The 24,661-nt window shown below is 48.6% G+C and overlaps 1 long non-coding RNA gene across 1 annotated transcript in view; it reads right to left on the reverse strand.

The window, feature by feature from the left end:
* The window catches only part of LOC133146627 (uncharacterized), a 42,041-nt gene extending 20,260 nt beyond the window's left edge, over nucleotides 1-21,781 (reverse strand). Inside the window, exon 1 of the long non-coding RNA XR_009711392.1 lies at nucleotides 21,502-21,781. This is a non-coding gene — a long non-coding RNA (uncharacterized LOC133146627). The remainder of the gene's footprint in view (nucleotides 1-21,501) is intronic.
* Between the last annotated feature and the right edge of the window lie 2,880 nt (nucleotides 21,782-24,661).

The raw sequence follows: 24,661 nt of genomic DNA on the forward strand, positions 1-24,661 counted from the left end.
TCCGGGCCCGCTCGTTTACCTAACTTCATTGCGTCAATGGCACTTGCAATATCTTCTTTTGTTATTTCTAATTCCAGTTCGTTTTTTTGTTCATCTGAGATAGTCGGAACATTTAACCTATCCAAGACTTCATCCATGGTCTGAATATTACAGTTTGTTTCTGTGTTGTACAAATTTTGATAGTATTCTTTAAACGCATCATTAATCTCTTTTGGGTTAACTATTGTTTGACCTCTATTTTCTAAAGCAGTAATTGCTGTTTTCGATTCAAGTTGCTTTATTTGCCACGCTAATAGCCTTCCAGCCCTGTCCCCTTGTTCGTAGAATGATTGCTTTAGCCGTAAGAGACTGGATGCAGCCTTAAGGCTGGATTGTTTTTCATATTCTGCTCTCAGGAGTAGAAGTTCTTTTGCCGCCACAGGATCGTTGTTCTGAAATACTCTCTCCTGGGCTTTGTTGATATTATTTTCCAGGAGTTTTAGTTCTTGTTTAGCTTTCTTAGCTTTTCGGCCAGTATAACTAATTATATGTCCTCTGAGGAATGCTTTAAAAGCGTCCCATCTGACTCCTGCAGATGTTTGATTCCCATTAAATAAAAAATACTCATCAATTTGATTTCCTATAAATTGTATGAATTCTTCATCTTGTAACCACTTGTGCTGAAACCTCCATCTCGGTGGATCACAGGTGATACCATCATCTCGATAAACTAGCTTACAAGGCGCATGATCTGATATAGCAATATTATCATATGCACAACTTTCAATTTTTGATACCAAATCTGCTGAAATTAAATAATAATCTATACGTGAATATGTTTGGAATGTTGCAGAATAACATGAATATGATTTACTTTGTGGATTCTGTGTTCTCCAAATATCTGTTAATTTCAGGTCCTTCATGAATTGCTTTATAGTCGATCTACAGTTATTATGAGACTGGTCCACTCCCGTTGAGCGGTCCCACCCTGGTTCTAACGTACAATTGTAGTCCCCTGCTATTATATGATGTCCCGACAGAGATGGAAGCATAAGAAACAAGTCTTCATAGAAAGAAGAGTCATCAATATTAGGACCATACACATTTACTAAATTTATGCTTTCTGTTAATAGCGACCCCTGAATTATTAAGTATCGGCCCCTCTTATCTTTAATAACATTGTTTACCTGGAATGGAACAGTTTCATGAATGAGTATCATTACTCCTCTTGCGCGAGAGGTAAATGCAGATGTATATATATTACCCCGCCACCTTCTTCTGATCCTTTTTTCATCGCCCTCCATTAGATGAGTTTCTTGTAAAAACACCACTTTAGCATCCATATTTTTCAGTTTGCTCATGACCTGCTTAACCTTTTTATAACGTTGGAGCCCCCTGCAGTTCCAAGTTACAAAATTAAGATTTACACCTTGCGCCATGTTAACACTCTAAAGTTAGCCATAAAACAAAAGTGTCAGCGCAACCTTCTTGTGAACAGTTGTTGCCAAATTACCAGTAAACATAAATAAGATTTTGAGAGAAGCATAACATTGAACACAACAAACCCGTGTATAACACCCCAAAACAAAATTACACCCCAACCCCCGCGCCCGTGGGCACCCCTCCCCCCTTGATGCAGCCTCCGTCATCGCTTGCGATTGATCCACACTGCGTGAGGAGCAGTCTAACCTTCTTCTTGTCCCAAAAACATATGCAAACCGCTGCTATATGCGCTTCTGTTTGTATTAGTATATCCCAGCTGCTGTCCTTTGGTTGTATTAAATGTAGAGCAGTGATAAAGTAGTCATTCAACTTAAAATAAGTAACCAACCATGACACACTACTTATAAACTTATAAACAAATACTGACATAAATTACAACCCTACGCTTCTTCACCATTCTGGGTCTTACGTATGAATTTCCAAGCCTCCGCTGGCGTCTTGAAAGCAAAAGTCTTTCCATCTCGGGTCACCAGTAGCTTTGCCGGGTGCACTATTCCATGTCTCAGTCCCAATTTGCGCAACTCTTCTCGGACAGGATCAAACAGTTTGCGTTGCTGGTGTATCTCCGCGGCCAGATCAGGGTAGAAGCGTACTTGTTGCCCCTCGTAGTGAATGTTCCCTTTTGCTCTCGCCGCAGTAACTGTAGCCATCTTATCCCGACAGTTAAGGAATTTCATGATCAGAACACGGGGCAATTCGTTGTTATCTCGTTTCGGGCCAATCCTGTGGGCTCTCTCGATGATAAAGGGAGTAGCATAAATTCCACAACCAAATGTCTCCGGCAGCCATTTTTCCAAAAACTTACAGGGGTCTCGCCCTTCAGATCCTTCTGGCAGAAACGCGAGTCTTAAGTTGTTGCGCCTGGACCGCGATTCCAAGTCCAGCATCTTTTCCTCGAGCACTTTCTGTTTCGCTTCCATAGTAGATGTTTTAGCCCGCAGGATCTCCACTTCGTCTTCCGCATTAGAAATGCGGGTTTCGGCTTCGTTGACTCTTTTGACACAATCCTTTATCTCCTCACGGATATTGTCCAAGTCTGTCTTGATAGTAGTGACAATATCAAGGATTTTATCCACCTTACTGTCCTGAGTTTTTCCCTCCGCGCCTGTAGCCCCAGCTAGCTGCGCAGTATTGCTGCTGTCGCCAGCCTTAGCTTTTACCTGGTCACGAAGAGCGTAGTCCATTAGCTTGGATTGTTTTGTCTTTTCGTTGGCATCCTGCGGAGTTTTTATTGCTTTTGGAGGCATCTTAAAGAGTTAGGAGTGGTAATGAATCACACTTTGCAGCTAAGGAAAACTGTTTGCATCAGAAATTAGCGCAAATAGCGGAGCGGCGAAAAAACACGTCTTCTCACATGGCCGCCATAACCGGAACTCCGGCCAGACACTTTTACTCTGGCAGGCCCGCGGCCGAGCCTTGCCAAGCTGTGAACGTGTCACTCATCCTTGCCAGGCCGCCGCCGTCCATAATTCAAAATGACAGCGTGATGAAAGCAGAGGTGTCGAGCGCCACGCGGGGCTGTGATATGACGAGCTTGCCGCGTTACCCGCTTTGTCCCCGTGTGCTATGGGACTCGTGCGTGCCAATCCTGGGAGGGAAAGCAGTGACGCTCGGGTACAGTTGGAAAACCGAACGATTATTTTTCCCCGACCGTAACTTTACAGTGGGGCTAAAACCCGCGGGAGCGCGCTATCTCCGCTCGGAGTCATTACGTAAGGAGCGGCGAGGAGGCTATTAATTTCGCTACCTGCTGATAGTCGAGCGTATTAGCCCGCGTGGCTAATGCAGCTGCCGTTTGACCGCCACTGAGCTCTCTAATGTGTCCGCGGGGAAAACCGGCGCTTCTAATTAATCCTGAGCTGACGGCCGAGCCAGGACATCCCCCGGGGAGGCATCAGTGGGGGTGGGAGGGATGGAGGGAGGACTTGATACGAGCGAGGCGCACCGACCGGCACACTTATCCGCAGATTAGACTCAACGGCCTCACTTGGGACGATGAAATGCGACACCGCTGTTGTGGGGAAAAATACGGAGGAGAGCCGAAGCCAACCTTGGAAGACAAAGTCGGTCGGGTAGTTTATTCATATTTATAAACAAGTCAGATCATCGACAAGGTGTGCTAGACACAATGAGTGGATCGCGCACAATCATTTTTAATTGTTGTTTTTTTTTTTCACGCAAATGAAAAAGCCGCTCCTGGTGAAGTATTAAAAAGAAAAGCTTATTTATGTCCTGTCTCCGGCACTGAAAAGTTTGCACGGTCTGAAAAGGTTGCCTGAATCTCATGCATGTTTGTCAATATAATTTGCCGGGCTATTGGACCCGAAGGAGGGCCGGCGGGTCCCTTAAGGGTTGCGCCTGAAATGCCAACATCTGTCTGCCAGCGGCGGGAGAATGAGACGCGGCGGTGACACCTTGGCGCCGGCTATTCTCTGCTTGACAGAAGCCACAAGGTGCAACTTTGGAGATGAAAACAGGCCCCGACCGACTATGCAAATCCTCCAGAGTGCACGGAGCCCTTTAACATTAATCAGATGGAACTTGCGCTGCTTGAATGCCTGATGCCATCTTTATGGTGTGGCGTCAAAACCAAAGAATGCTTTTCCCAACACGGGAGCTTTCATAATAGCAGCGCTATCGGTACTTGGTATCGGGAAATCCAAACTTGATCAAGGAAAAACTTAAGACTGACGAGTGAAGGGAAGTATCAAGACCACCCGCAAGGACAGTGTTGATTAAAAAAAAAAAAAAAAAAAATCCCTTGGCTAAGCTAAACATGTAAACCAATGTGACATGTTTGTTTGCTGTGACACCGCGGTACGGATCAAAGGCAGCTAAGTTTTTCTTTTTTAAACGAATACATTTAGCACTTCTTTTTTTTTTTTTTATAAATAAAATGACAAACACTACATTTTTAATGCACGCGTCCCTTTGAAGAACACCAGAATAGAACCACCAAAGCGCCACCGTCGCAAAGTGCACAATCGGCACATTTTGTCAAAACAGGGACGTTTATTTGCATTTTGTGTGTGTGTGTGTGTGTTCTGTGTGTTATGTGCTGATGTGTTGTTCCAGTCAAATAACATTTTATTACATTTTTTTTATTTATATGTTTGTGCGCCTGCAGAATCAGCCAATGGGGGCGCTTGGCTTGAAATGTCACCATAGAGACGAGCTTCAGGCATCTTGCGCTGAAGGTGAGCGGCCAGCTCCATCACACACACACACACAACACGTACACACACACTCCACGCCAGGCACGCGCACGCAGGTTAGAGGCCCTGACCAGTGCCTTTTGAAGGCATATGGAGTTGGAGATTTATGGATTCCCTGCAATATTAATGTCCAAAATGTCAGAGGAAAGCCGCTTTAAAAAAAAAATATATATATATATATATGGTGGCGGTCTTTGTCGCGTGACACATAGTGGAGCTCTGGGCCGTGTCTAACGACTGAACCGTGTGATTCTTGAACACTCGGCTTTTATTTTGAAGGTCCGCTGTCTGACAGGATGCGTCAATGGTGGACACGTCGGTCCGACACCTCGCGTTGGCCCGCTCAAGACGAGGCAACGCACAAGTGTGATGTGGAAAGTTGCGTGTGATTTGTAGTGAAGCGATTAGGCCACTGATGACTCCCAGCAGAGGAATGTTGTGTTTATCCACCTCAAATGAAACATCAATTTAGACCCCCCCCCCCCCCCCCCCTTCTCTCTAAATGAAGCAAATTCAAACAGGGGCCGCGTGTTGGCAGCTCCTGTGAGGACGTAAGCTACTTATGACAAAAAGCTTTGTTTGCCCCCCCCCCCACCTCCACCCTTAGTCACAAATCATTAAGTGCTTGGCTGGGGTGTTTTAGCACGGTGGATGGCGTGGAAAACGACGAGCCGCCGCCGTCCCTCCAGCGCGCGGGATTACGAGGCCGCGTGTTTGTGAGCTTGTGACTCTAATGGGCTGGTAATTACCGTTTGTTTATGAGTTTATCGATGCGTGCCGCCACCGAGCCTGCGAGACGCTTCCAGGCGATGGCGGATAAGACCCCCCCCCTTCCCTCCCTCCTCCCTTTCCTCTAAAGAGCCGGTTAGCTTCTACTGTGATCGTATTAGCGGGACTGACACTTTTGATGTGCGCCACCCGGGGTCCGGGGGCATGTGTCTATCTTGACTTTAGCAACCTTGGCCTGGGCGAGCGACACCATTTCTCACTTTGATGTCGCACTGGAGAGCCGTGGGGGCAAAACGCCCGCCCGCCCGCCCGCACGCACGCGCAGAACTAGCGCAAGAATCCGATTGTCTCTCCCGACACACAATATCAACATCTGTCAATTGGCACACGTAATCTTGAACAGCTTTGTGCAATCACACATGACGCTGACATGTGCCTGTCACGTTGTCATGCGGTCGCGAAGCCCCCCCCCACGTGTGTCGCTGTGCATCCGGGAGGTCCAGGTGACCGCTTTGAGGGCTCATCCCACCCACACCGCCTAGGGGAGGTCCGCGGGTCCGCGCCTGGCCGGCCTTTGGTGGCTCGCCAGGCGCTTCTTCTCTGAGCTGCTGGAGATTTATTGAGGCTTCAGCCCAAATGACGCGTTCCTCTTTGCTGCCAAGTTAAGCAGTAGCGTAATTAAAACCCTCAAGAGAATCCCTTTCAAGTACACAATGGTCTCGCGCACACACACACATACACACAGGGCCTTTGCTGTCACGCTTGCACAAAGGCTATTTGACCACACGCACACACATGCGGGGCTGCATGTCTTTGCATTGCGGTAAAGATGGCGCGGCAGATTAGCTCAAATCTCTATTTCGTCGTCAAGAAGGAAAGTCATTTCCACGTTGCTACGAGCGTGCCGGCCGGCCGGCGTTACAGGGCTGAACACAAAGGCACCTACGCGCGACAACAAAAGGACACGCAACCGTCAATATTTTCCATTGTTAAAAACTAGAAGGCTTGAAGAAAAATGCTCTCAAAACCTTGCGTCGGGTGTCGCAAGATTGCAAAATAGCAAATGTGTCCATTTGCACGCAATGGAAACCTTTGGCCATTCCATTGATTGAATCAAAGTACGATGAATGTTTTTTTAATACACAATGTGTCCTAAGACCACACAAAAAAGAAAGAAAACCATCTTCCTTTTTTTTTAACGATGACAACATATGGTGCAGAATTATGCGGCAAATGGCAAATACAAGAATTAGCTCAAAGACACTCCCCTCTCACACACACGCTCATGTACACGCATACACGCCGCCACCATACAGGACAATTACTCACGTTAAACACCAACAGATGCCATCTTGATTAAATTTGACCGCACGTACACAAATAGATGCAAGAAGAAGGAGCGGGGGGTGGGTTGTGGAGATGTGAGCAAAAGGTTTTCTCACAACATATGATGTCGTGCAGGTCATCAGAAGCGGGATTGAATCTCAAGACCCCCCCTGCCCCCCCACTGCTGTCACCGTCTTGTCCACAGGCCAACGTGGGAAAGGATGTCCAAGTTTTCACCACGTTCAAGGTCGGTTGTGTGTAGTAATTATAGAGAAATAAATCTTTTGCGTGAATCGACAGACATTATATAATTACACACACGTGTTCGAGTGGACAAGAAAAAAAAAAACAAAGCTATAGTGCACCCTTTTGTTGTCGTTTCAGGGGACAACATTGCGGTCCCAGCAGTGGCGGCGACCTGCGCTCGGTCCGCCTGTTTGTTTATGGTCTCCAGACGCGTCGGGGCCCGGGGCCCGCAAGGGTCTGATGAGGCCCACTCGGGACCCATCTCATGCCCATCTGTTTATTCTGCTGGGGGCTGCCCAGGAGGGACGATATGCTTGGGCCTCTTAAAGGGACACACAGGTAAACACAACACACACCTGAGTTGAAGAAAAACAAAATTGTAATTGACAAGAATTTGTTTTGTTTCCGATTGTAATCTCATAAAAAGACGAAATAAATGGCCGGATGATGGAAACTTGGAACAAATTTGATGGTACCACATTGCACGTGGGCGCAAAGTGATGAAAAAAATGTGAACATCCGACATGAGCCAAAACGTCGAAAAGGTGAGTTTGAAAATTTCGAGTCTTACAGCCAACAAATGTCTCAAGAAGCTTTCACAAAAAAAGACACAAGAGACCATTTTAGGTTCATTTTGGAACACAACCTTGCCCATGAGATTTTGTTTCTGAGACCACTGAGACTAAATTGGACTTTTGTAACCTTGCGCGGCCTTCCATTTTCCCGCGATTCGCGATTAAACTCGGAGGCCCTCCGAAGCGAGACGCGGCGATCGGAAAGAAAAACAGCAGCAAACTTAAGTGACTTAAGGAAAGTGCGAGGCAAATGAGGGCTTGCCATCGCGTTAATGTAGAGCAGGCGTCCTCCTCCCCCTCGCCGCTAAATCCGACGCGGAATACACGGAATGATCTCAAAGGCAAACGCTGCTTGTTGGTGGATCTTTTTATGTGGAGCAGAAGGAGACTTGAAAAGTGATACCTCGGCGTACCTGCTTGAAAGCTTCTCTTCCCCCCTCAGCGAGGGATTAAGAGCACAATGTTTTTTCCTTTTTTCCTCCCTTTCCGTTTTTTTTTTTTTTTCCTTTCTGTTATTCTCTGCCGCCGCCGCCGCCACGGCGCTCCACCCTCCTCATTAAAGCCCGTGCATATTCTCCCCGGAGAGTCCTCCAACATTACAAGTCTTCTCCAGGTACAGCTCTCTAGGGTCCCCTGGCTCCCTCTCATCTCCTCCCCCTCAGCCCTCGCCGTCCCTCGCCTTGCTCGCGACGCCCCCGCCTCGCCTCGCCTCGCCCCGCCGTCCTTTTTCTCCCACCTTGCCGCCACCTTTATCTCGGCGCACCTTGCGTGGCTCCCTCCGCACTTTTCCCCCCATCTGCATACGGCGGGGCTTATTTTGAAGTTGCGGCCCACAACAGATATTCAATATTAATGAGGACCCTCATGAATTTTTGAGCTCTAATTAGGCGGCTCTGGCTTCGTTAACAGAGAGGGTTCGGGGCGAGGAATATGGTCTCCCCCCCTCCCTCCTTGATGTCCCGCACCGGCGATGGCGACGGGACGAAGACGTAACGAGCGGGCCTCATTACGAGACAGCTGGCCGTTGCGAGGTTGTATCATCTCGCCGAGCGGTCGCCTGCTGGGCCGTTATTTAGCCATTCTTTTTCATCGCCTCTCCAAGTGATGCAACGGCCCGAGATGCCTTCCGGTGTTGCGGCGTAAACAACGGTAGCGCCACGTGAGCACGCCGGGGCCCGCCTTTAAAAGTGTCGGGACGTGACTTCTCCAGTCCAAAACTTGTCAAGTATAAAAGAGGTGTCTTTTTTTTTTTTTTTGTCCAAGTACTTGAGCTGATCAAGTACCCTAATGAGAACAAGCGGTGCTGAAGACGAGTGGATGGATGGATTCACACCAGTCGCTAGCTCTTAGTCTGAAACGAGCGACTGTCAGGTAGAACAAGATGAGCGGCGCGACTCGACTCGCGTTGCGGAAGCGTGTCACGAGCATGTGTCATGTCCACCCGAGTGCCTCCATCACACGCTTCTCCCACGTGAAGCCGACTTTTCCCCAGAGCTTCCGGACAAATCCCAAAAGGTGTGTCAGGATCCACAACGCCCCCCACCGCCTGGCGCCGCCATGGCACCTACTCGTGCATATGCAGAGGAAGGAGGACGCAAGACAACAAGGCGAGGAGGAGACGCGCACCTCTGACAGCCAGCATCAAGCGGGCGGCTGACAGAATAAGGGCGCCGATGATGATCTGAGACGTTGCCATGTGAAGAAGGCAAAGAAGAGGAGAAAGGCTTTTCTTTTTCATTTCCACGTATGTTTTTTTCTTCATACCTGTTTTTTTTTTTTTCCACGCACACCCCCACTTGACACGCCTGACTCGTGAGGCGTTAATCTCCCCAGAGGGAGGCGCCCCCCCCCAACCCTCCCCCTCATGGCTCTCTCCTCCATGTTCCACTCCTTTCCCCTTCTTTCTGCTATTTCCATTTCAAAACCCATCAAAGGCGGTCACTAACGACGCGGCCTTTCATCAGATGGATGATATCGTGACGCTCTCGCCGCGTTCCCCGTTTAATCCCGAGTTTGCTTCTCCGAGCAAGATGTCGCCGGCGGGTGGGTGGTAGGCAAAGGGGTGGGTGGGTGGTTAAAGCGAGCGAGCAAGGGAGGGAGGGAGGGACGTGCCGGTGGCTCTCCCAGGAGGATGTCTTTGTCATCCGGAAGCTTTTACACTTTTACACAACGCTCCAATTCGTCAGCCACGCTTCGGGAAAACTGTAGAACAACACGTGCGGGACAAAACATTCGGCACCGCTGCACAGTGTGCTGATCTCGTCAAAAGTACCCAAAGTTGCTCCGCGTCCGGACGAGAGCTGCCCGGAGCGAAAAGTAAATATTCTGCTTGACACGTTCTGTCACACAACACAATATTCTGCCAAAGTGTTCTAAAATGGCCGCCAGCTTCGCTTTGCTGGGTTCGTAAGACTTCCCGTGCGCAGGCCGCCGCCGCCGCCGCTTGGTGACCACCGACAGGGCGGCGGGAAGGAGGCGTGTTATATCACGTATCATCTGATTAGCCTCACCTGCCACGTAACCCGTGCCCTCTTTTGCTGTAATTACGGCAAGGTGCCGCCGTAATTGTTTGGGAGCGAGGGAGAGGAATTTGCGCTCTCTCTCCTCCTCCTCCTCCTTCTCTTCCTCTTCCTCCACTTCAGCCCAAAAAAAGAAAAAAGAGACCCTGCCGGTTGCCTCGCTCGCAGCTCCTGGGGTAGTGTGCTTTTTATTATTTTCCCAATTAGAGTCAATTGACCTGACAGAATGGAGGGCAATTAGTGATATTTCCCCCTCCTCGCGAGGCCCGCCGGGTAATTTGCTGGAGGTTGTCGCCGGCGCTTTATGCGGATGCGGCGCTCCGCCCGCCACGCCGTCCCGGAGCATAATGGCTTATGATTTGGCCCCGCACTTTCTTCCTCCTCCCTAGTAAAGTACAATTACAGACTGTTGAAGGGTGTCATCTCTTTGAGTATTTATGCGGTGGCGGGAGATGAGATCCTTCCTGGATGTTTGGGGGATTGTTTCCAGAGCGACGGCACAAGCGCTGTTGGTTTAACAAAATGCTCAGCAAAGGAGGCATAATGAACGCATTCCACCGCGCCTATGCGGGAATAACTCGAGCATTCAAAGATTTACGGGGGAGGCGGCGGCGTTCGGGAGAGCCGCCCGGCTTAAGTCTCGCTATTGACAAACTTGATGAATGGCGCTTTGGTACCCGTACCTGCAAAATAGAGAGGATGCGCTCTTCCGTAATGGCCTCCTCGCTCCACTTCCCCATCCCGTTATTTTTTTAAGTCAAAGGAAGTCAAGAATGAGCTTGTCACGGTACACCAAAAAGGCGGCATTTTGCCAATTAAAAACATGTCGTCACAAAAATTCCACAATGTCGCATCCGTATTGTCGTACAGTTCTTCGCTTAAGGAATGAAGTCAAAGAAAAAAAAAAACTTTATTTTAATATTAATTTTAATTTTCCAATTTGGTAACACTTTTTTTCCAAGTAATCTTGCAACTTCATTCTTGTTATATATTCTATATATATATATTTTTTTTTTCTTAAACCTTGAACAACTCCCGGAGGAGTCGGCTCGCCGGATTAAATCTCCCTATTGCTAAACTTGATGAATGTCATTTTTGTATCCGTACCTGCAAAAAGACAGGATGCTCTGTTCCACAATGGCCCGGTCGGCTCCCCCCGCCTCGTTTCAATGCCGCCATCAAAAAAATATATAATCTTCCCAACTAAGCTCGCCTTGGCGTATCACTACCGCTGAGTCTCTAAAGCGGAGAAAATCTCTTCAAAGTGCCGCGCCACAAATAAATAGGCTTCATTTACCTCTTTTTTTTTTTGTGTGTGTGTGAGGCAGTCGCACCGGGGCTATAAAGGGCCGGCGAATAATAGCGGCGACTTGCGCGGGGATGGAGACGACGGTGACGCGGTGGGTTAGCGGAGAAGAAACGGCGCACATGCAAATTGAAGGATGCCAGGAGAAAACATGTTAGATACCGCGGGGTGAAATTTATTCCATGCATGCGAATATTACACACGCTCCCCCTCGACATAAAGCGCGACATTCACTACATCTGTTGTGTTAAGTGACTGTAATTTAGGTGACATTGGCACAAAGCCTCTTAATGTAGCCCCGGTGGACCTGCCCCCCCCCCCCCCCCCTCCACATATATCCACCACGGGTACCACGCGGGACCAAACGGAGGCGTCTCGCAGCTGGAGCGGCGTCAAGCATCATTTGCCTCCCTACGTGATTAATTACACTTTGATCACTTGAATCCAAATCGGATTCATTTCACCGGCGTGTCAGGCAGGCATCAACCGGACGTTTTTTTTTTTTTGTCCTAATGAGCGTTTAACATATGACACTCGTGTTACGCACGTGAGAAGTGCCGGAACGTTTGCGATTAGGAAACAAAAACAAAAAAAATGCAGTAGTAGTAGTTTTGAACCCTGCCCCAATATGGCGGCAAAGCACTTCAAATGGAGAGGATCATAAAGCATCAATGCTACAAGCATGTGCAGAAAAGCGTTTTCGCGAGTTCAATTCTTCAACAAACAAAACACCTTATTAGGCTAATCGGTAGTCTTAGCTAGCATGCTAAAGTAAATAGCATGTTAGCATGAGCTGATTTGATTGATTGATTGAATATTTACAACGCATGGGAAAAAAAATGGACTCTTGCACTTGACAAAAAAATTTAAACTCACTTTTTGGATTCTAGACAACATAAAAGTTAAGAAGTCAAGGACGGCCAACATCACAAGACACCTCAAACGCAATCATTGAATTGAACTTGACAATAACACAGAGAATCCAGCAGATGGCGCTAAGGTAATCCTTTAATCATTGTAAATTTCATTACGTATGCATTAGCGCAGCTAAGGTGTTGCCCAAAAGAAAAAAAAATGTAGCCTGAGTTAATCCTTCAATGCAGGAACGAATTTAGGTCTGCTGATTTGCGCATATGATCTTCACGTCGTGTACAATTTCTTTTTGGAGGGCGGGGAGCATTGAAAATGTGGGTTGCCCACTTGATGAAACTTTTTGATGGTTCTATGTGCTTCTGAGAAGCACCTGAAGAAACAAAAGCAGGTACATTCCTCCTTCGCCTTTAGTGGGATTCCAGGCCAAAGTGTTTGTTTTGGAAGCCGACTGCTGTCAAAACGTCCCGCTAATCCCTCACGACTCGGTTCGCGATACCCGGAAGATTTACTGTTGGCTAATTCCTCACTGATGAACGAGGAAGTAACCTTTACTAGATGGTCGACAAATAGCTGTCATAATTTGCGTCAGGAGTGGCCGCAGGGGAGGCGGCGTCAAAATGCTTTGACCTCGGGAATGCGAAGGTGAGTGACAACGGCAAGCGTCAGCGGTCGGCGACGTACTGTACGCTCACGCCCCGAGGCCTCCAACCTGTCCAACGTGTCGGCACAACCACCTGCGAGTGTGGGAGCGTGCAAGAATTCGATGCTACATTTACACTCCCAGTCACACACACACACACAGTTCTCATGAGATCCACGACAAAATGTTACTCCAGAGACCTCGTGGTGGTCCAAATTGAGAATCAGGCAAAATCTCCTTTCAAAGCAAAATGGCCGACTTTATTGATTTAGAACAATCCTTAAATGGCCAAATGCCAAGTGGACTGACTTGATGTGTCTTTTCAGGAATGGCTTCTTGAGACTTTTTTTGTGGGCACTGATTTTATGTGAAAAGTGTCACTTAGTCAGGGATTTTCATACTGGTTGATATATGATATTGTCTTTATGCTTGAAGTCACCTGTCATAGGACTACAAATGTAAATTAGCACCGTATACAAACTCGGACACATTTACACACTGTTACTCCTTAATGTGCCTCGACTCGTTTACGGTAAGTGCACGACAGACATTTGAATGCTTTTTGTATGACACATCATTGCTCCAAAGATCTTAACGGTATGTGAAACAAAAGAGATGCTAAGCCTATTTGCATACCGTTGTATTGTTAAACAACACATTGCTTGTAAGAAATTGTCCCAGACCCTCCATAAAATGCCTCCGTCTGTCAAAAGTAACAAATGTCATGAAATAATTTGATAATAATCATTAATAACGACAATAAATATTTCCTAATAATAATAATTCATAATAATAATCTGAATACAATGGCGGCCCGGCAAAAGTTGCAGCCAAGAAGCTTTGCGACGAGCTCGGCAACTGCGATCCTCAAGGGCGAGAGGGGAGAAAAAAAATAAAGCAAAGCACACAACAGCGGTGGCCTACATTCTCGTCGAGTGCTTTCAGCGCCAACGCGGCTTATTTTCATACACCATTAATTGCTTCAATAGATTGCCTGTTGAATTCTTAATGTGCTATAAATTCCGTGTTTGTTTGTTTTGTTTTGTTTCTCCCCGGCATCGGGCCTCGCATTGTTGTCGTTGTCATCGGTGGCCTTGGCACGAGCGAAAGGCAAAAGAGAAAAGAATCCATCGCCTGTCTTCTCGGACGCCGTGCCGTCGGACTCGCGTCTCTTTTATGGCTCCGGCCGGCCTTGTTCTTTGTGCTCGTCTTGACAATACTGAGGCGAGCGAACGCCAATAATGGCGGGGAGGGTCACCGAGTTGCCAAACGGATTATCTGGCGGCGCGGCGACAACTTGAAGGGACATTGACGCCTTCATATTTCTTTTTTTGTGTGCCGGATGAGTCGTCTCCGCGGGGCTTTTACCTGTACCAGCTGAGCCCGTCTCCCAATCCATTTTAATGCATCACCAGCAGGGCTTTTCCTCCTCGGCTTAATTCGTACGCCGAGACTTTGCATGTTTTAAGCTCTATGCAAATATTATTGGATTTTCTAAGGATTTGGGCGGATTTTCTGCCATGGATTTTCCTTTACAAATGTCTTTAGAAAATAAAGTGAACCTATTTTATTTAAATTCGCTTTGAGAAGCCAAACAAATATTTAGATGCCGGAAATCTTCTCAAGTGAGGGTCCCAACTTTAGTTCTTTTTGTTTTTCCTCCAATATTTGGCGTTGACTTCCGCGCCCGTAATCCTCCCGAGTGGGAGTTGAACCGCCATCGCACGGGAGCGCCGAAGAGCGGCCATTGCTTTGCTCGCTTCTGGCCTCTGCCGCAATGACTGAACTTGCAAAACTGGCAGATCTATTGGCTTCTTCTAACTCTAATTAAATGGCAACTCTCCACAATGCTCTGGTTGTTTAACAAAAGCCATAATAGCATCATGCTATGCCTGGAATTTGAGGTGCACGTGTTTTTGATCAGCGCTCAGTTTGTACCGTGGTGTACGCTTGTCCCATTCTGCCATCTTTGGAGGTCGAGCGTGCAAACCCAACCAACAGCTTTTAAATATTGGAACTTGTTTAAAAAAAAAAAAAAAAAAGCCTACTTCATGTCGTTGCTCACACCCGACTCGCCGCCTAAAGCTCTCACAGTTTGGTCTGTTGGTGGCTTTTTAGGCCTGGGGGGGCTGCGGTATGGAAGGGGTTGGGGGGGCGGGGATCGTGACCACAAGCTAAAGCTTGATTACAGCCCTGGCACGAGAACAGAAAGCGGCGGGATGGAAGGCTGGAGGGTCCTGACTAAAAGCAGCTGTGGGGCGGCTGATGGGAGGGTGGCGGCGGGCTGGGGCGAGCGGGGCGGGGTGCCGGGGGGGTTCAAGGGCTCAAGACGACTGACCTCAGCAGAAATGCACATGGAAGCGCTAAGACGTCCATGACTTGGCGCGTGCGCCGCTATTAATCACTTGAGAGCTTCCTGTTTGTACTTTTACGTGCGCTTGGAAGCAGAATCTGGAAAATGTCTGGAAAAAGACGAGCGCAGAAAAAGCTGAATAGGAAATAACCGAGCGTCTTCGCTCGACGTCTTCAGGCATCCTAAAAAAAAAAAAGATGACAGCATAATCGGATGACAATCTTTTTTAAAGGTGACCGCTCTCATAACCATTAGCAAGGCGTCTGCATAAGTACACCTTTTAGCATTGTTAGGTCACCGAGCGGGATGCGATCGAGTCGGCGTAGTCGCACTCGGAGTAACTCCTCGTGAAGCTTTTATCTATTCAGTGCCAAGAGGAAAGAAAAAAAAACATTGTTGGGAATAATGAGGGCTCCCTAATGGCGACCGAGTAGTCTAAAGGCTAATCAGGCCTTCGTACGTGTCCAGCGTGTTTCTCGCCCTCCCACGAGCCTTCTGGTCGGTAGGCTAAATCCGGAAGCGCCGCTTTGCTACTTAGTGCGCTGTGGCCGCCATTTTGTTGGACACATCAGCGGATGATACAAAAGGCCTGTCCGCCCGCTTGTTGATTGACAGCTGGATGAAAGCAGGACGTGGGCACCGGGGTGTCTTAAAAGGGCCCTCCAACATCATCCATGGCGTCCAATCGGAAGACGTCGCCGGCTTCCTTCCGGCGTCGGCGTGCGGCGTGTCAAGCGGACTTCGGTAGCGTTGTTTGAGCTCGGCATAAATTCGGATGCGCAAAACATCAAAGGCGCCATATAAATGCCTTTCTCTTCATCTTGTCCTGCTATCTGTAAATCACCCCCCTTCCCCCTCCTCCCCCCACTCACCCCCTCAGGGCCGGCCTTATTTACATTTTCAAATCTGCATTTTTCATATAGATCTGTCTGCCTCTGATTTTAATATCAGTGATGTTTCCCACGACACCTTTTGTTTTATTATGCATTATGAATTTCTTCCACTCTTACTCCACCCTCTCTCTGTCTCTCTCCTTGTGTCGCTCGCTCCCCATCTTTTTCTAATCCCTATCCCCCCACGCTGGCTTTATGAGTCCCAGCCTTGTATCGCGGGGAGGGGAGATTTATCATTTCAATCTCATTTCAATAAATAAAATAATCTCTCTTCTCCTGTACGTGACAGCAGCTAATAGTATTTTGTTATCGCCAGCGAAACTTTGCAGACTTAGTGCGCCGGGGCTCAAACGCTTGGCACGTGATGGCGGCGGAGATGGCGCTTTTTTTTCCCCCCGCTCGGGTGTCACCGCGGTCGCTTTGCTCAGGTGAGCCAACCCGGGGCTTCTCGACATTTTTAACTATGGAATTTGGGACTTTCCTCCAAATCCAAAAGCCAATATGCGCTAGTGCTGGCGGACCCCAGCTAGCAAAGCGCTCAGTTAACGCGTTTGGCCTCCCGCGGGGGTTAAACACAAAATCCCGCACGGCGCTCGCTTAATCGCACTTTGCCCGGGTGTCGGACGAGCCCTCTTGTAGCAATCCTGTCCTCTTAAAAAAAAAGCGAGCGGGCCGCACTCGTGTAGGCTTTTATCTGCCGGCGCTTATAAAAAGCCCGGCCGCCGCTGTCAGGCACGCGCCCGCCAGAACAAGAGCAGCCATCAAGACGACAGTTTTATTTTAATTGCTATCTCCCCTTCCCCTCGCGGTCCTTCGCTTCCCCTTACCCCCGGAGCAAATCAACAGCCAAAAATGTAAAAGGACTGACAGGAAAACAATTGCGTTTCAAATTGAACTCCCTGCAGAGTGTGTTCACTTCCTTAACCTGACAATCCACATGGCAGTGCGGGAGCCGCATCGAGGAGGCGGAAGGAAGGCGGGCGGCGGACGGGGCGGGGGGAGGCGGAGGCAGGGGGGGGGGGGGGGGGCTCGACCGTCCTTTTGAATATGTGTTTTCTGTTTATCATTAGCTGACTGGGTGCTTCATCATTCGGCGAAAATCCCTATCTGCTGAACATAAGGCCGAGAGACAGCGGGGAATCAATCTTTTGTGCTTGGGCAGATAAACACAGGACGCAATCAGGGGGAGACGGAGCGACGGAGCAGGCCGCGGGACTCACGCCGCCGGTGATGGATGGCGGAAGTGAAAGTGTCAGGATGGCATTATGCAAATGGGGGAGGCATCCGAGCATCGCCCCGGTGATTATGGGAGATGGGAGAGCAGCCTGTGGTCCCCTTGGCACCCAGGCAGCCATTTTTGGTGGGGAGGTGGCGTCTGGGGCTCAAGGGGGGGGGAGGCGCCGAGTGAAAAGGGGGTTGAGGGAGGGAAGAGAGTGTCACGGTATCATTCCCTCGCACGCGCCTCCCCCCTTCCCCCTGCCGACTCCAAAGCGGAGAAATAAGTCCATAGCTGAAGGAGAGACACAGGTGTCATTTAGGGAAACAAATGACCGTCGCTCGCCTTTCCTGACGAGGGAGGCGCGCCTCCAGAGCCGTAGCCAGGCAACTGAGGCAGCAATCATCCCTAATCATCCCTAATCAACTGGACCCCAGTAAAAGCTCCTTCCAAGAGTCCCGCTGTGAGAGATCCACTTGGGTCAGGATGGGTTGGGTTAGTTTGCTTGGTTAGTTTGCTCAGACGGCTTCATCTGTTGCTTGGTTGGTTCAGTTTACGAGTCATACTTTGAGTACCGTTTGTTGGAATTGTGGCTAAGCTAGCAACTGCAGTGTTTAAGTACCAAAAGGCTACCTGGGGCCAGACTCGGCATCTCAAACGCAGCCCAGACCGCAATCAGACTGTGGCAACCAGGACAAGTCATCAGGATTGATCAGAGGTGGGGAACTCGAGTCACATGACTCGACTCGGGTCAGACTTAAGTCATTCAAGACCGAGCCTGTTTCTCCCAGTGATGTCGCCAATGAGACCCGGCGGTATTGCAATTGTGCTGTCACTTCTCCAGCACACCCGTGATGTCAATGACAAGTGCGTAGGACATAATGGTCCCGGACGTATTCAAATGAGGGGCATGTTGGCTACCTGAGGGAGTGTCCTCGCCCCAGAGAGGAGGGGGGGGGGCAGTCCCTTCTGCACCATTACTGCGAGATTGGATGAAGATGGAGACGTGGGGAAAAAAATGAGCTGATGGGGGACAGCGCAAGGAGAACGCTGCTCTGATGATGTATGCGCCACCACGACAAGGCAAGGATAGCAATTTTTTTTCCGCCAGAGTTTCCTTTTTTGTGAGATGTGAAATTAGCGGCTGAAACGCGACGAGGCCGAGCGATTGGAAACACGGCGATCGTTTTGGCATCCATCGGGCGCTTCCGTGTCCTTTTTGCGTTTTTGTCCTCCAGCGGGACGATGGCAGAGGTGCCCGTCCTCCACCTCTCCACGTCGGCGCTCGCCACCGGCGCGCCAGACAATAGCGCCGGGTTCCGCCTGATTGGATCCATTTGCATTGGACACCTCCTCTGCATATTGATTGATGGGTTTAATCAGCGAATCAGGGGGAGCGCTCAGACATCAATCTCTGTCAGGCCCCTGCCTTTCTTCCGAGCCTGTGATTCCCGGCTAGGACTCATCAAGGGAAGCAAGTTTAGACAGAGAATGACAGAGGTGGCGAAAGGGAAAAGAGATAAAAAAAAAAAAGAAAGATCAAAAACTAGGAAGGCGTGTGCATGGGGAAGTGGAAGGAGAAGCTATTAGATCTTGGCTGGCTTGTTCCGATCGGTCCCGTCAGAAGTGGACCAGCCGGAGCATAAAAGAAAGCCTGACCGACTATGAAAGCGAGTTAGGGCTGTTGGAGTGTGGAATCCTCCGCCAGATTACATTTTGTGTACCCATCATTAATTGATCGCATGACCACATTAGGACCGTTCTCCGGCGCCAGAGACAAAGGCTAAAGCCATCGGTTGTCGCTTTTCCGAATCGCTCTGCTTCGGTTGATAGGCAGCGTTTTGAACGACAGTAAGCTCAGCGACGTGATTAGAATTCAACGCCCGCGCGCATCCCTTCAAGCCCCCCCCCCCCTCCCAAAAAAAGCCTATTTTGAACTGTAGTTTAATCATTCTTTTCCTTTTGTCTGTGAGCTGCTTACTTTTAATTGACTTTGTGTAATTATCCGGCGAGAAGGAAGCAAAGGATCTGGCAGCTCAAAGTGTCATAGGTACACTTTCACGTTGACACGGGAAAGGCATCAGGGGTCCCGGTGTATCCCCCGATGACATGCACAATGGCAATCGCGACTCAATTATCACTTTCTCTCTCTCTCTCGATATATATATAATAAACAAGGCGCGGAATGTCGTCTCTGCGAGCCTTTGCGCCAATACTGTGATTGTCACAACTCAACCTGTCGTTGGACTTGTGAAGTGACGCAAAAAAAAGAAAAGTCACGTCGGGAGGAAAAGCTTTAGCTACAGTCGAGCTGAGGAAAGCAGATCTCTGCTAAGGCCTAAATAGGAGGGAGGGACAAAATATATGCTAGAAATATTTTTGTGCCCGCCCAATGGGAACAGCTGAAACGCTATTCGCCCAGATTTGATACGGTCTTATTTACCGTTACTGCTTCTGTTTTTGAAGCTATCTGAAGCAAATAAGCCTCCGGGTAAGTAAATGACCAAATAAAAACCCCGCCACTGACGTGGTTCCAACAGCGGCGGGGTAATCGTCACTGAAAACTAGTAAAGAAAATAATAAACAGTCCATGAAGTCAAACATTTGTTTTTTTATTTCCTCCATTAAACTCAAATGACTTCCTGTGTGAATGCGGACGCAATGCAAAGGGCCCCATAATAATCCCGCTCTGGAGAAAATAATAAAAAATGAAAAAAAGAGAAGGAAGAAACTTTTAATACCCGCCGCTCTTAATGACGACGCGTGCAATTAGAGCGGCTGCATTTTTTTCCCTTTTTTTTCCGCTCTTCCCTTTCCCCCGTTTCGCTCTCGCCGCGAGTCACAGGAAAACAAATAAAGCGTCTCGATTTAGAAACCTTATTAGACTTTGGAGTCCCTGAGCAATTAAAGTATTACAAGTGAAGTGCCTCCGCGTTCAGGGGTGGTCCGCGCCTGCCTGGCTGCCAGTCCGCTCTTTTGCAGAGAGACGCCGGCGACCAGTCACGGGTGACTGTACCTGTCCTAACAGGCCCGCTCGGAAACTCAGCTGAGCTCAGCCACTCTCGAAAATGAATCACGTTGCAACGGACAGTTTGTCTGTCTCACAATGGACAGGATCTGGGTTCGAATGCCAAGGACAACGTCCGAGGCCTGTCCACACGTCCGTCCATTTGTCATCTGGTGTGCTGGCGATAACTACATTTCATCATTCATCCTTTAATTTTTCTTTGGCCGACAAATTGGCTGGGTGTCCTCTCGCGTAACAACATGACACCCCCCCCCACACAATCTCTTTGCACCCCCTGATTTGATGTCTTATCAAATTACTAACCCGGAGGAAATGAATGGCTGCCATGTGAGCGGCGCCATTGATGTAGTTTCACTTAGCCCCAAACACTCTGCTCCTAATTGAATGATTAGATTCCTCGCCGCTTTGCGCTATCTTTCTTTCCACCGCGCTAATTGCGTGGCGGCGGCCGGAGGAGGACGTGAGGGGTCCCGGTGTATACGGTCTATAAAATAATAAAAATAATCCAAGCCAAATTTCTACATATAAACACAAAGTATACCAATGAAACGAAGATGATTCATCTGGATGTAATTGGATGGTTCACATGACAAGCCTAATTCAATTTGTTATGGAGAATGAAAGCTCGAACAAGAAAGGGGCGGCAGGACAAAAATAAATCCAAAATATGAAACAAAATCTGCAAATATAGTACGTCACTTTTAAGTTGTAATATCACCAATCACCACTAGGCGGCAGACGTGTCTTAGTTGTTCTTACTGCCCTTGATTACGTGATGAGGCGTCATTTCTGGTGTGGATTTGAGATAATAATGCAGGATAAAAATTGTACCTCAATATTTCTGTTATACTGCAGTAGTTCTTCTGCAGAAAAAACTTTTGCAGTGAGAAAAAAATGCTGGTAGTTTGCTTCAAACTTTGTTAATGGGTTAGTATAGTGCATCTTAGATACATGCATTGAAAAATATACATTAAAAGAGTATATTAAAAGCTCGTATTTACCACAGGACCGCCACTAGGGGGTGTAATGAGGCTTGTAGGACAGGTGTAGGACTCATGCATGCATGGACACAAAAAGAAAAAGTGAATGTGATCACTTACTTAAGCAGCACCACCTTTGATCTTGAACTCCCTTGGGACCACTTCTGGTCTGGGCAGCCTTCCTTTCCTCCTCCTTGACCACATTCACCTGCAGGCGCTACTAAAGCGGCGTATCAATATTTGCCATTTGGCGTTTAGCTTTTCCAGTGGATTAGCCTTCGCCCCGGCACGTTTCTTTTGGCGGGCGGCCAGAGCCAAGAGCTTTGATAACAGGTTCCGTCTTGCTCCTATATGTGTGCGTGCCTGCGCCGCCCTCCGTCAATGAAAGAAGCACGACGGTACCCTGCGGGACACCGTGGAGCAGCCGCCACTCTTTTTTTTTTTTTTTTTCTTTTCTCCCTCCCCTCAACTCTTAACAGCTGCTGCGGGCGTGATGGATGATTTGCAAGCGAAATAACGTGTACGTCGTTTGTCTAATTGGACAAGATTGCAAGCAGAGCGCTCGAGAGAGGGAGAAAAAGAGACAAGAGATCATCGGGAACATGTTTGCCTGCACCAAGGTCACGCCAAAGCCTTTTCTGGAGCGCCTTGTCGTTGGCCTTGAGTGTGTACATGTGATAAGAAAGACAAAGTCAGGGGCGGGTGCTTGTTTGGTTTTAGTCCGAGTTGCGTTTGCTGTACGCTATAAAATCGGCCATGTTGCTCTCATGGACAAACAGATGTGTTCAAAGTTAACAAGCTTTCATATTTCCAGCCCCCTTCATCCTTTGATGTCTCCTTTTGCGGAGTATCAAACCGTGCCCGGACATGAGCACCCCCTCGCAGCGCGAGCCCTCCGGCCCCCCGAGCTCGCCACGTTTATGTGGCACGTTTGTGTAAGGGCCGCGTTGAAATCGGCAGCATAATTAAAACATGTTGATCCCTTCAGTCATGGTGAGTGGGGGAGTGTGTGGGGGGTTTATTAATGGCACAGTGGGGCGGCAAGGAATGCTAATATCGCATGAAATGTTGGGTTAGACTGGCGCTCACCTGCGGGCCTGCAAATGTGTGTGTGTGGGCTTTCATCTAAATGAATTTGTCTATAGAGATGGAATTAATAGCTCGGGGGGGTCATAGGGATAATGATTCCTTCACTGACTCCTGTTGGAGTCAAATGGTCCGGGCAGCTCGTTTGCGTACGTTGAACACAGAAGGGGGCGGGGGCTTTAGCGAAGGCGCCCTTTTTTTTTTTTTTTCTTCTTTTTTACGACGGCTCCAAATGACCCACTTTGTATTCACGCTATGCAAATTTGCCACCGCGTGGTTAGATCTCGTTGATGGACCGCTGCTGCCCGTACGTTGAACACGAGAACGTATCATTAGCTCATTATATCACAATGTTATTTTATGGCTTCCGTACAGGGAAGAGAGCTGGGAGGTGAGGGGATGGCAGAGGTGGCAGAGGCGGGGGACTCGAGTCACATGACTTGACTCCAGTCAGACTCGAGTTTACGATGATGACACAGTTTCAATTAGTTTTCAATTTGCACATCTTTTTTGTAGTGCTTTATTTCACTTTATCTTGAAATAACCTGGGTGGAGACTCTGACTTGATTCTCGCTGCAGTAACTTGGCACTTGGAAGTTGAAGACATGAGGCTTGCATACAACTTGCACACGTGACTTCCTTCCACCTCTGGAGTTGGCCGATGTATGAAAGAAACGCCTCCCGATAACCTCGTTGACCCAGCCTGCCTGGTCAAGTTCAACCTGTTGAAACAGTTCTGTAGGTGTGTGTGTGTGTGTGTGTGTTTCTCTCTTTCTGGCCCCCTCCCATCCTGCCGCAACTGACAAGACTGCTTTCAGGCTTCATTCCAAAGTCCCACACAAAGCTGCTTTTAAGTGCATGCATGTCAAAGGTGTACTAACACGCCAAAGGCCGGGGAAAGGACGTGCGCGCAGGTGCGTTGAGACGTCCTCAAATATACGCATGCATGAAAGTGTCCTGAGTCGTTGAAGCGGCGCAAAAAGATATGAAGCGGTGTGAAAAGGTGCACACGGGCTGAGGTGCGCTGGTGCGTCCAAACTTGCCTTCAGCCGGTGTCCCTGTCTTGAGCCCGATGGTGGGAACAGTGGCGAGGTGACGGCGTCTTTTTGTTTGAGGTGGATAAAGGAGGCTTTGGAGAGTTGTTCTCGCCGCGGGCCACGCTTGTCCTCGGCTGTGTTGTGTCGGGGAGGCGCCGCCGCCGGGGTGGGCCCGGGGAGTCCCTCACACAAGACGGCAGGGCCGAGTTACTCGCCGCGGGGGTGCAGCCTTTGGAAGAGCGCTACTGTTGCAAGAAGGACAGCGGATCCTTTTAAGGGACGACGAGGCGGCTCACGTTTCTCCTCCCATGTCACGCCGGGTCAAGCATTGTCGCGCCGGTCCGACGTCTCGCAATGCAACGCGGCTCGCGGCGGATGAACTTTCAGTGCACTCGCAACCTGTCTGACCTTTTAACTTCCAGCCAGGCCGTGTTGATTGAACCACCCCCCCCAGGACAAACACAATGTTGATTACTCCCCCCCTCTGAAAGCTGACCTCCATTTTGTCTCTTCTCATTGAATTGACCTCTTTTCACCCGAGAATCACTTTTTCGTGCAAAATGTCATCGTCTTATTACAAGGCGGGAGTAAGCAATAAGACGAGAACTTTTGGGATTTGTTTAGAAAATCCACTAGCTTAATGCTAAAGTGGACTGTGAAAATCATAAAGGGGCTAACGTAAATTAGCATCAATGTGGTTTTAATTAGGAACCCATAACAAGCAAAAGATTCTAAGGATGTCGAGTGACACGACAAAAAGGAGCCAGCCTCCCGTGTCGCTTTGGCGTCTTCCGTCGGACCGCCGCCGGCTGGCGACGTCCTTTGAGCCGCTCGCCTGATTGTCGCGTCTTTAATCTCCCGACATGGCCACTAAAGTATGACGGAGAGTTTGACTGCGCCGAGATTGTAACGGATGGCTTGTCTTACGATGACATTTGGACAAGACCAGCAATTACTTGGGCACGTTTATGTAGCTAAAAGAAACGATAACTATCCTCGTCATGTTCATTTACAAAGTAAAGTTTTATGTAATAGCTCGGTTCTTGATGATCAAACTTTTAATTGTTGTAAAGGCGTAATTGTATTATGAGTTGTGATTCAAACAAGATCAAGAATATGCACACGCCGACAGTTTAATATGTAACAGTTGGCAATCT

This window comes from Syngnathus typhle, linkage group LG22 (genome assembly GCF_033458585.1).
Source record: "Syngnathus typhle isolate RoL2023-S1 ecotype Sweden linkage group LG22, RoL_Styp_1.0, whole genome shotgun sequence".
Taxonomy (NCBI): domain Eukaryota; kingdom Metazoa; phylum Chordata; class Actinopteri; order Syngnathiformes; family Syngnathidae; genus Syngnathus; species Syngnathus typhle.